The sequence below is a fragment of the Cherax quadricarinatus genome, chromosome 98 (genome assembly GCF_038502225.1).
Source record: "Cherax quadricarinatus isolate ZL_2023a chromosome 98, ASM3850222v1, whole genome shotgun sequence".
Taxonomy (NCBI): domain Eukaryota; kingdom Metazoa; phylum Arthropoda; class Malacostraca; order Decapoda; family Parastacidae; genus Cherax; species Cherax quadricarinatus.
The window spans coordinates 8,474,983-8,487,042 of NC_091389.1; the positions used below are offsets into that span (position 1 = coordinate 8,474,983).

Genomic DNA, 12,060 nt, shown 5'->3' on the forward strand with positions numbered 1-12,060 from the left:
TAGGCCTATTTGTACTCTGTAATCATGGAAAAATCCTGTTTCTATATAGCTTATTATATGTTGTTGCTGCAGCACTGTTGTGGCCATTAGTGTCACCTTCAGAGGCTCTACGGTATGATCACCTTTTCAGGTTTAACTCTTAAACTGATTATATTAGTATTATAATCAAAAAGAAGCGCTAAGCCACAAGGGCTAAACTGATTATAGTATATTAAAATCAACAGCCCTTTCTACCTCAATCTCTTCTTACTCTCTACCCCTGCCCAGCTGCAATCCATGATGTAATACTAATCCTTTCTTGGTACCCAATACCCCTGCCCTACATGACCCTAGTAGGTTCAGCACTTCTTTATGATAAAATCAAAACCAAATGCTAAATAAGGTTCATACAGCTCTGCAGGGCCAGATGTAAGAGAGTCTGCTTTAAAGGTGGGGCTGTCAGTAAGGGAATTATAATAACTATGCACTAAACCCATAAGGGTCATGCAGCAAAGGAGGGAAGTGTTAAATTAATGCTAAGCACAATAGGAGCAACTGATTTCAACGTTCCACCTGCCCATTGTTGTATATTTGCTGGTGAGGGGCTTTTGATCTGTGTTCCAATTACCTGATTGCCTTTCACCCCCTCAGAGGCACTATAATTCCTATGGGTTTAGTGCTCCCTTAAGTATTTAGGGCAGAAAATGATAGTTGGTGTGACTTGCAGATTTTAAAATAAAAAGAAGCGCTAAACCTACAAAGGTCGTATTGTAAGTTCAGCAGCAATGATAAAGTTTGACAAGATTTGATACCATTCTGCTAAGGATTCATATTTATTCTGATGTAAGTGTTAGAGATGTGTATGTGACTAATTAATTGTCCAAGTGGGACCAAAGCATCGTTTCATTCACATTATTATAATCACGGGGAAGCGCTAAACTCTTAGGATTATACAACGCCTATTCACATTTGCAGGTTGTCAGTGTTATGCCTTTCTATGACATAGGGGCAACGATAGAGCAGATTTCTGGATGTACGTACATTTTTTTGAGGAGCAATAGGCATATCTGTTACAAATGAAAGTAATTAAATAAGGATTATATTCCTAAGTAACTATCGAGAGAAGACCCGACAATGCACTTAGGACGTGTTTAAAGTTAATTGGTCTGAGGCAATTCATAAAATATGTACATTCTATAAAGCCTAGTTAAGGATCCTTATCAATCATAGTTCAGTGACTACTCTTTGCAACAGGCACGTTTCGCTCTTGGAGATGCGCCCTGTACCATTGTCGGGTTTCAATTTCACTTTGCCATGTTCTACTGGACTGTCATGTCTAACAGCAAGCACAAAGAATTTACCTCCGCCATTACCATCAACACCCTTACTTTATCTTCCCTCACTGATGGCCTTGACAGCAAGAGATACTACACTTCCTTTAGCACTCTTACTACCTCTATTATACTCCCCACCCTCACTAGTCTGATCAAGCATATTACACAACACACCCTGCCCTGCATTGCTGTATGACCCTTGTGGATTAAGCACTTAATTTTGATTTGGGCTAATGTGTGACCCAAGTTCCAGTACCAAAACATATCTATCTTAATAAAATGCCCCAAGTGTATGTATGTACTTGTCTTTTCATCCAGGTATGGAGTAATTTTAAAAATGCAGTCCTTGTGTGTGCAGGAAAAGTTTGTGGAGTAATGTTAGAGGATAGCAAGGGAGAAAAAAGTTTGGTTATCAATTTTTTTTTATACAAGATAGATATATACAGAATGGCAGAGTATACGAAGAGGTTAAGAGTACCGAGGGAGTGAAAATGGCCAACAAGATGGGTCTTGGCAAATTTTTCCAAATAATTAAAAAAAATAAATGTTTTAGAGATGAATAGTGAGAAACCTCAAGTTACGACCCAAAGGAAATGTTAGGTTTAGGTACCGAGATGAAGAGAACATTTTGAATTAATGATGAGAAGCGGTGAATTTGCACTTTGTGGAGGTAGGGAAAGCGCATGAGGAAGCAGCTACAACGGATAGGATACATGTATGCTCAAAGCAGGTGGAGTATTTGTTCATCATCTGCATAAAGGGTGTATAATGACTGGCAAAACGCCTGCGCAGTTTTTGTGCAAGGGCAAACAATAATAAGTACGGCAGAAGACTGAAGAAACAAGAGGGTAGGACTGCCGCATACCCTAACCTATCTATAAATACACTAATTTTAGTAACCTACCTCTAATTCCATGTGCCTTTTCCAAATCTATAATTGCTACAAAAAGTTCCTTACCATTAGCCAAGTGTTGTTCAATTACTCAGTGGCCACTTTAGTAGGTGCACCCGATTATTAATTGAAATATATCTAATCAGAAGCGTATGGCATGAAATTCATTGCTTAAGAGCATACATAGGTTCAGAATTGGGAAGAAATGCAACGCGAATGACTGAGCATGGAATGACCGTTGGTGTCAGAGAGGGTTGTTCAAGTATCTCAAACTGTTGATCTGGGATACTGAAAGTCTAGTTTATAGAATGATGTGAAAAATTATATCCAGTCAACAGCAGTTCCATGGGCAAAAAGTATAAATGAGAGGTCAGACTGGTTCAAGCTGACATGACGGTGACTAACTCAGCCACATGCTACAACAGTGGTATACAGAACATCAGAACACATCAAACCTCTTAGTGGACAGGCTACAGCAGCAGACCACCACACCAGGTTCCAATAGCTGTTAACCCGTAAACGGTCCAAACGTATTTATACCTTTTTTCAACATTTGAAAGTATGTAAAAAAGACAATCTTCTTTTTGTTTTTTACACTTGAAAATGTGTAAAAAACGTACATTTACTTTTGTAGCGCTACACGTGGACGTAGATCTGCTTGGACCGTTTACGGGTTAAGTAAGAATAGGAATGGGCAAGAGTGCACAGCCTTACTGAAGATCTAAAAAAGGTTGCCTGTTATTATAATCATGGGGGAGCGCTAAACCCGTAGGATTATACAGCGACTTTGGGAGGGATGGAAGGTATTCAGGGAACTGGAGCACAGATCCAATTCCCTAGATCAAGAGCCCCTCACCTCGAGGGGAAAAGGTTCCCTAGCCTGACGAATTGCGGTATCTTCTGCAACATGTAACTGGTAGGGTCAGAATTGTGTGTCAACTCTTTGGGATGTGCTGCAATGGGAGATTCACAGCAAGAATATGTATTAACTACATGATGCTATGCATGAACTGGAAATTCTGAAGAATGTTTTGAGCACCTTGTTAAATTAATGCCACAAAGGATTAACTGTTCTGGGGGCATACAGGATCCATACCCATTATTTGAAGGGTGTACCTAATATAGTGGCCACTGTGCGTATATGCTTCAATGTAAGTACTCGTTCGACAGACAACATTCCCTACTCTCTAAATCATTCTTGTTCCTGTAGCTATTAATGGGTAATTATACACCCGATTACTGCATGGGTTTGTATATGCCGAGAGTTGGATATTATAGCAACAAACTTGATTTAATTTTATTGTAAAAATTGGATAGTATATAATTTACCATGTTTAAAAATTTTTTATATAAATTTCCTACAATCGTTCTTACAAATCTGTGGGATTTTTCCCATTCGGAGGATCTGAGTCAACATTAATTAAATGCACCCTGCAAAGTATCTATATTTACTGATAATTGGCTTTCCCACGTGCCAGTAACCATAGTCTTGCCATTACTTCCTACAAATGTTAATATTCAATAGTGTTTACTAAAGTTATATATATATTGCAAAGGAACCATAATTTGAAATATATTCCACAATTTTTTTTTTATCTGCTGTTATTACTTTAATGGCACTTTGAGGAAGGCAATGGTCCCACAGATGTGTAATGACGATTGTACGTACAGTGTACAACTCGTACTCCCAAGGAAACAAAAGAAAAAATCAAAACTTACCTAACATTTATTTTTGTTGAAAAGAAATAAATGGTTACAACAATACATTTTTTTTAAAAGCTGCACTCGTGTTGTGTGTTTGGTTCACTTAACATAGAGGAGTGAAGATACTTGGGAAACCAGAGACAGCTGAGTGAAGCAATATAATACAGGGCTGTATCTAGGTCGACACTGTTCCGTAAACACTTTGGACGCCAGAACTCGAGCAATAACCCCTGCAACCACACGGCTGAGTACATGAATCGAAGAAAATATCAATTAAAAAATGTACCTTCTCAGTTATAAAATAAATTATGGCAAAAATCTGACTTTGGTGTCTAAACAGAGCAGGTAATTATTGAATTATAACCATAAAAATGTACCAAACCCAGAATATGTAGTACTGAGAGGAACAACTTCCTATAATCCCAGGTCTGGTGTCTTGTCCAAGTCTAGATACCACCCTGAAATATGGTGCTTAAGGTATTACGAGATTCATAGGTTTGTACGCTGGTCCTAGAGCCAGTGTACATTCCTGGCAAGAAGAAAAATAAGATTCATTTCCGCATTAAATCTAATAACACACTGGAGTTTGGTGCTTACGATGTGAGAGGAGGAAGCTGCATCATTTCCTCTGCTGCTTCACCTCCATTCCTAACCTAGCCTACTGGTAATGCGAAATAACCTGGATGACATAGTAGGGTGCAGTAAGTGCCTCGGTGGTTCACACTCGGGTTCACTAGTCTGGTTACTGGCTATCAAGTGGCTTGCAAGCCAGGTACCACAACATATAAATGTTTCTCAAGAAAATCTTCAGTAACCTAGAATACCAAAAGTACTAAAAAAAAAAAAATTAAAATTAAAAGCTAAGCCTGGCACTTACAGCACCGCTGCTATGCATCACATTTCGTGTAACTAAGAGCTGCTCTAGGGTGCAATGGTAACATCTTAACCAAATAAAATTAACTACTGAATGTATGTACATATATGTATATATATTTTTTAATATATATATATATTTAATCATTTACCTTCATAAATTTAAATGTAATACTTTACAACTACTTGATATACACAGGTATGTTTTATGCAAGTAGCACTATGACCCTTGTGGGTTTAGTGCTTAATTCTGATTGCAAGTAGTTGCGAGTCTCCTGACCTGGGTTAACTGCCAGTAATGAGGTGGCAAAGTTTAGTGTGTTAGCTGCACGTGTTACAACTCTCCAGTGAGGTCTGGTCTGCGACCGGGCCGTGAAGGGGACGGTGACCCCAAGAAGTGCCATGAGGTTACCATAAAGTAAGGTGACCCAGAGCTGCAAGCTTTGTATTAGAGTGTGAACTATTTGTCCCCACTTTAGTAATAGCAAATGCATTGTCAACTGGAGAATATAAAGCCTAAGGAAATGCACTTTAAAGTTTACCCTTCTAAAGATCGTGGAGAATACCAGCTTACTTGTCTGTGTCGAGTCTGAACTTCACAGTAGCACTAAGTTGAGCCTAATATAGGCTTCATGTGCCCAAAAATGCATCCACTCTGAGGTTACTGTTTACTAGGATCTTCAACCAGATTCTGACGCGACACAGTCAACAACGATTCAAGCAATGCACTAATTTTTTTTTTTGCATAATATGGAGCTCAATTGATTCTGGTAACCAACCAGCTGAACACATTACTGTTACATGCTAATAGCCATTAAATGAGAATTAAACTTGGAAAGTTAAATGACAGCGAGCTACCAGCCATCACAAGAGTTTTGTAAAAGATACTTATGGTCCATAATTTCAAGACAATCCCGAGCTTACTACTACACGACCTGCTCCCCACTGGACCAATGAGTGCTGGTCCTTCTCGCCGTGGTTAAGAGTTGTGGCTATGCTTTGTAAGACAGGTGGAGAGCAAGTCCCATCTGGTAATGGTAGCAGGCACTTATGACTCCAGACACATGCGACGAAAGACAGTGTTCCTCCATCCCACACCCTTCCCGGTGATGTCTTCCCTTCAGTTAGCTTTACTAAGGCCTGAGGACTTCCTCAACCTCATACATATCACAAACTTAATGTGCAGGCATTGGACGTTTATCCTCAAATTACTTCCAAATAAATTTTTAGCATTATGCTCATGCTTTATTCACTAGTACAGTGAATCCTAGATTTAATGGACTAATAGGGGTAAGCAGATGGGCAGTAATTGAGATTGTAGTGGCTGGAGAGCGGATTGTTCAGTCTTCATTGCAACATTGGAATAAACTGACCCAGCGGATTTTATCCCACATTTTCAAGGTCCATTAAATCGAGGGTTTACATAATCTTGATAAAATTCTTTATGCCCAAATAAAGAATATGCACATGGTGTAAAGGTTGGAAAACCATGTCCCACTAAACAGGGATATTAGACCATAAATTCTACCTGACATCCAGCTGAGGCACTTTTACCATGCTAACTTATTTATCAGTTATTAGACAATACCATATACTGTATATATATTTATATATATATATATATTTATATAATGTACTAAAGAGATGGCCCAAAATGAACCCTGTACAAATTTATGTGCCCCATCAACAGTGGAAGGCTGACAAGAAATTGGTAAAGAATAGTGGTAAAACCATTCGTTTTTTTGAAGAACGGCAGTTTTTAGTTAAGTAGGCTACAAGTTACATGGCTTTACTCTCCCATAGCTGCCTGGCAACTACTACATCAAAGAGCAACAGCTGCAACATGACAGGTAAGACAGGAAATCAACCCGAGTTCTTGTCAGTGTAGGGACTGATGGCAGCCAATGAGCTGAGCTGCTTGTGGCGAAAATCCACTTTACTACTGATTTTGACTCGACTCGTGAAATCTTGAGTTTTTTTTACTACTGCTTTTTTGTACACAGACTATCATTCAATACAGACAGATATCAAACTGAATAGTAAGAAAAATAATGCTATAATTAATACCCTTGGTGTCCTCAGGCTATCTCACTTGCATGAAACAAGGAAAAGAATGAATGCACTGTATTTCACAAATCAATAAACCTGTGGGGGTTCCTTCAGCCCAAGAAGTGGTGGAGGCTCAATCCTCTCTTCACTAATCCCAGCCTGGTTCTCACCAGTCAGGTTGCTGGTGTAATCCAACAGAATCTTGTCTAACGTAATAGCTCCATATTGAACAAATCTTAAGTGTTGGGTTATGTATGCGTGTTGAACTAATGTGAAGGTACAATTAGTAGTGGAGGCTAAAGAACCAGAAAAAATGCTCTACAGAGTTAAGCCTCGATATACAGTATCTTGTAGTAATTCATGTTCAACAGAAAATACTATCTTAATTAAGAATACAACACAATACTGTATCCAAAATGTGAATAAAATTTAAACAGGAGAATAATGTAAAGTAACTGAGGAGGATTAAACTAAGCGTGTACACAGATAATAGTCAAATTTACGGTAAGCATTAAGAGAAGAAAGCAAAGAAATACATCTATGCTTCACACAAGGCTTGAAGGAGAGGGGAAAGAGTGGGTACCACATCTATGTTTCATGAAAAGACTTGAAGGGAAGTGGGAAGAAGGGAACACACTACATTTAAGTCACAAGAGGCTTGATGAGGAAGAGACAGGACCACAAGTACAACTATACTACACACAAGACTTGAAGAGGAAAGGAAGAGGGCATTACAAATACATCCACAAGTTACACAAGGCTTAAGAAAGAGGGGAAAGATTGGCCCACACTGTACATGGTGCCCTGTATAATGTACAGTGCAACCCAGAACAACTAAGTTGGAACAGAACCAGTCAAACCATACCACAGGCAAGGATAGAACCCATGATCAGAGTCATAAAACTCCACAATGATGCGTTAGCCCATGGTACGGTTTGTTTGTAATCATGTCATTACGATTTCGTGGGTCAGACCAGTCACCATGAAATACAACCTCAGGTGGGGCTTCCTGGAACTCTAGGCTTTATTAATGGTTGAAGCACCTTCTCTAGCCCATTCAGGAATAAAGGAAGAAGAAAAAGGTATTTACTTGAAGCTGATTTAGACCTATATAACAAATGAAAACAATTATATCCCTAAAAATATATGAATTTTCACCTTTAATTATACCATAAAGTTAGTATTAACAACATTTACACGAGATCTTTCTGTAAAGGCAAGTCCTAGGCATTTACATTTCGAGACCCTATTCATTTAGACTTCCGTCTTGCAACAGGTTTTTTGTAACTTCCTTTGAACTGTCATAATCAACAAATATGACTATTGGGAATTTTAAGATCAGGAACATTTCTCTTAATGCATGAGTGTGTCTGTATGTACCACTATCAATGAGTTCAAATGATCCATAAAATATTTATGAAAATGAGCTAGAAGCATTAGTGAATTTCTGTAGCTGCATAATCAACAAGGACAAAAGTTGTGTAACTTAATATTAAACATCATTGGCTTCAACCCAAGACAACAAACCCCCTCCGAGACACGTGTGTGTGTTTCAAACGCAGGACAAAATATTTAAGACTCCCAGGCAAAATTTAGAACAGAATGAACAATGAAAAATTGAAAACAAGCTTGCCAGGTTCCAGTTTACATTCTTAAACTCCCTCCTTTTCCCCCTAAATAAAAAATTAACTTCATCAGTGGTCAAGCTTGGTACTTGAACTGGCATCAACAGGGTTCATATACCAATTGAACTTTGAGGGTCATTTCAAGAGCTGTAGGAAGATAACGAACCCGTGGGATGCCATACATCAATGAAGAGCCTGCTAGCATAAATAACTTTCCTGCTAAACAGATCTTACATCTGGGTAAGTCTGGAAGCACTTCTGAACTGATAATAATCGTAACCAAGAGAGTGCTTATAAGAAACCCAAAGTCCACTGTGGAACAATACTCCAGTAGTGAATGTTACATTAGTTTGTATGTGCTGCACAATGCAGGAGAATGAGAAAACTCAAGCCCTCACTACTATCACTGATAATAGCTAAAAGGAGAAACTAGCACACTGGGTAGACACGTCAAGGTTCTTAAAGCCTAAGTGTCCTCCGCCGCTCTGTCTGCAGCGCTGTTCCAGTATTTCTCTGCGTCACACTGGCTTCAGTGCTAGAAGCATCGACGCAGTAAGGAGATCTGCCAAAAGAAATTTAATATTAATTGGTTTTACTCTATCTAATGCAAAAAATTTTTTCACAAGCAAATGCCACATTTTAATAAATTTCTTTTCAACAAACTGGCCGTATCCCACTGAGGTAGGGTGGCCCAAAAAAGGAAAGCAAAAGTTTCTCTTTTTAACTTTAGTAATGTATACAAGAGAAGGGGTTACTAGCCCCTTGCTCCCAGCATTTTGGTCACCTCTTACAACATGCGTAGCTTATGGAGGAAGAATTCTGTTCCACTTCCCCATGGAGTTGAATATATTTAACTAGATATATTTTCATTACATTTAAACAGCCAAGGAAAACATCTCAGGCACAGGTGTTTCCTATCTATCAAGCCATGGATAAAGAAAAATGTTGTTGATCCCACACATTACTTTTAAACACAAATAATGGGGTCGCACACCCTGAATGTGTAATAATGACCGTAACAAATATAATTAATTCCCTTAGCCACAAAAATATAAGGTATGCAAATAGCTCACTGATGATATATACACGGCACTAAGACGTGGTTTTGGGCAATAATCAGCACCATGCTTGGTGAATGTTGTGTTCAGTGCAACTGAAATGGGGTTATTCCATCCAAAATTGAAGATCTACTATACAGAACTAATTATATCTTTAAATGATATGATAGAAATACTGTGAAAAAATGGGATTATCCTCGTACAACAAAAATCAACGCCGGATCTGCTAAATATAATACCAGTAATAAAACACTGCACCAATTATAAATGTGAACTTTTTGTCCTGTTCAGAAACCAAATTCACTGTTTTATGCTAACCTTGATGTGCTTATCATAAGTTTTTTGAAATATCATGATTGATATTTTGGCTATTTAAGGGTCAACAATTATATGTTACCTAACAATAATTGATATTATATTATGCATAGATATAAAGAGGGTAAATGCAATGACAAAACATTTTTAATGCAAATCCACTATACTTTTTCTTTTTTTATTAACACACCAGCCGTTTCTCACCGAGGAACGTGACTCGAAAAAGAAGAAACACTTGCATCATCATTCACTCCTTTACCGTTTTGCCAGAGGCACGCCTACACTACAGTTAACCCTTTCAGGGTTTCCGACGTACTAGTACGGCTTACGCACCAGGGTTTTTGACGTACAGTGGACCCCCGCATAACGATGGCATCGCATAGCGATTTTTCCGCATAACGATTACTTTTATCGCAAAATTTTTGCCGCGCATACCGATTAAAAACCCGCATACCGATTTTCGTCCGAGACGCGTCCAATGTGCCCTCACATGTGCCGGCCGTCCCATTGTTTACCAGCCAGCCTCCGCGGTAACATCCAAGCATACACTCGGAATATTTCGTATTATTACAGTGTTTTCGGTGCTGTTTCTGGAAAATAAGTGACCATGGGCCCCAAGAAAGCTTCTAGTGCCAACCCTGTGGTAAAAAGGGTGAGAATTAGTATGGAAATTAAGAAAGATTTTGAAGGGTTTGGGGCTAACCCTGAGAAGCCTATGCCAGTTGTGGAATCCATTGTGCCTACTTCAAAGATTAAGGAAATGTGTGCACAGTGGGTTGAACTGCAAACCTTTATAGATGAAAATCACCCTGACACAGCTGTTGCAAGCCGTGCTGGTGACTATTTCAATGACAATGTTATGGCCCATTTTAGGAAAGTCTTGAAGGAACGGGAGGTACAGAGCTCTATGGACAGATTTGTTGTGCGACAGAGGTCCAGTGACTCTCAAGCTGGTCCTAGTGGCATTAAAAGAAGAAGGGAAGTAACCCCAGAAAAGGACTTGCTACCTCAAGTCCTAATGGAAGGGGATTCCCCTTCTAAACAGTAAGAAGATAATGCTCTCCCCTCCTCCCATCCCATCAATCATCACCAGATCTTCAATAAAAGTAAGTGTCATGTAATTGTGCATGCCTTTTTCAGTTTGTGTGTATTAAAATTAACATTTCATGTGGTAAAAAAAATTTTTTTTCATACTTTTGGGCGTCTTGCACGGATTAATTTTATTTCCATTATTTCTTATGGGGAAAATTCATTCGCATAACGATTATTTCGCATAACGATGAGCCCTCTTGCACGGATTAAAATCGTTAACCGGGGGTCCACTGTACTAGTATGCCTAAATTCTAGCGCCTTCAAATCTAATGAGAGAAAGTTGGTAGGCCTACATATGAAAGAATGGGTCTATGTGGTCAGTGTGCGCAGTATAAAAAAAAATCCTGCAGCACACAGTGCGTAATGAGAAAAAAAAAACTGACCGTATTTTTGGTTTAAAACAGCAACTTTGCACTGTATTTTCGTATGGTATTCTAACTTTCCTGGTCTCATTTTATTGAATGGAAGACATACTACAGAAATTGAGACAATTCTGACTGGTTTTACAATGAAAAGTACCTTGAAATTGAGCTCAAAGTAGCAGAAATCTTCGATTTTTTGCGAAAGTTCAAAAGTAAACAAATCATGCTACGCGTCCAATACACGTCAACTGGCGAGTCTAATATTCTTTCACAAGTGTGATGATGATATTTATACCATTTCTACACTAATGCAATAGTCTGCATAACAGTAAATCTTCTATTTTTTGTGAGAATAAAAATTCAAAGTGGAAAGCCAAAGAATGTAAGAGAGGCCTGGGGATGTGACTAATGAACAGAGGAAATGTTATTTTAGTGCCAGGAATGTCTTTCTTGTTTATTCTGGAACCTATTTGGAAATTGGCATCTTGTGAAATTGGCAAAATTGCTAAATTCTGACCACTGTATTGGATAGTTGAAATTGGTAAATGGGTGGTTTCTTGTACTCATTCAATAGAAAAAATGGAGTTACGTATAGCGAAAGTTATGACCTTTGTCGACTAGTACACTGGTCAAAATCGCCGAAGCGTAAACATCGTCGAGACCGCTAACTTTGTGAGAGCATAATTCCGCAAGTTTTCCATCAAATTTCATACTTTTGGTGTCATTATAATCGGGAAAAGATTCTCTATATTTTCAAAAGAAAAAAAATTTTTTTTT

At 38.5% G+C, this 12,060-nt stretch overlaps 2 protein-coding genes across 30 annotated transcripts in view; one reads left to right on the forward strand and one right to left on the reverse strand.

Annotated features, from left to right (window-relative positions):
* The window catches only part of LOC128702468 (tigger transposable element-derived protein 1), a 490,624-nt gene that overhangs the window by 89,530 nt on the left and 389,034 nt on the right, over positions 1 to 12,060 (forward strand). The gene's annotated exons all lie outside the window — the stretch shown is intronic.
* Positions 3,918 to 12,060, reverse strand: part of cora (erythrocyte membrane protein band 4.1 like coracle) — a 139,065-nt gene continuing 130,922 nt past the window's right edge. For all 17 annotated transcript variants that reach the window (XM_070105314.1, XM_070105301.1, XM_070105299.1 and 14 more), the window contains one exon: positions 3,918 to 9,018. The gene's annotated coding sequence lies outside the window, so the exon portion shown is untranslated. The remainder of the gene's footprint in view (positions 9,019 to 12,060) is intronic.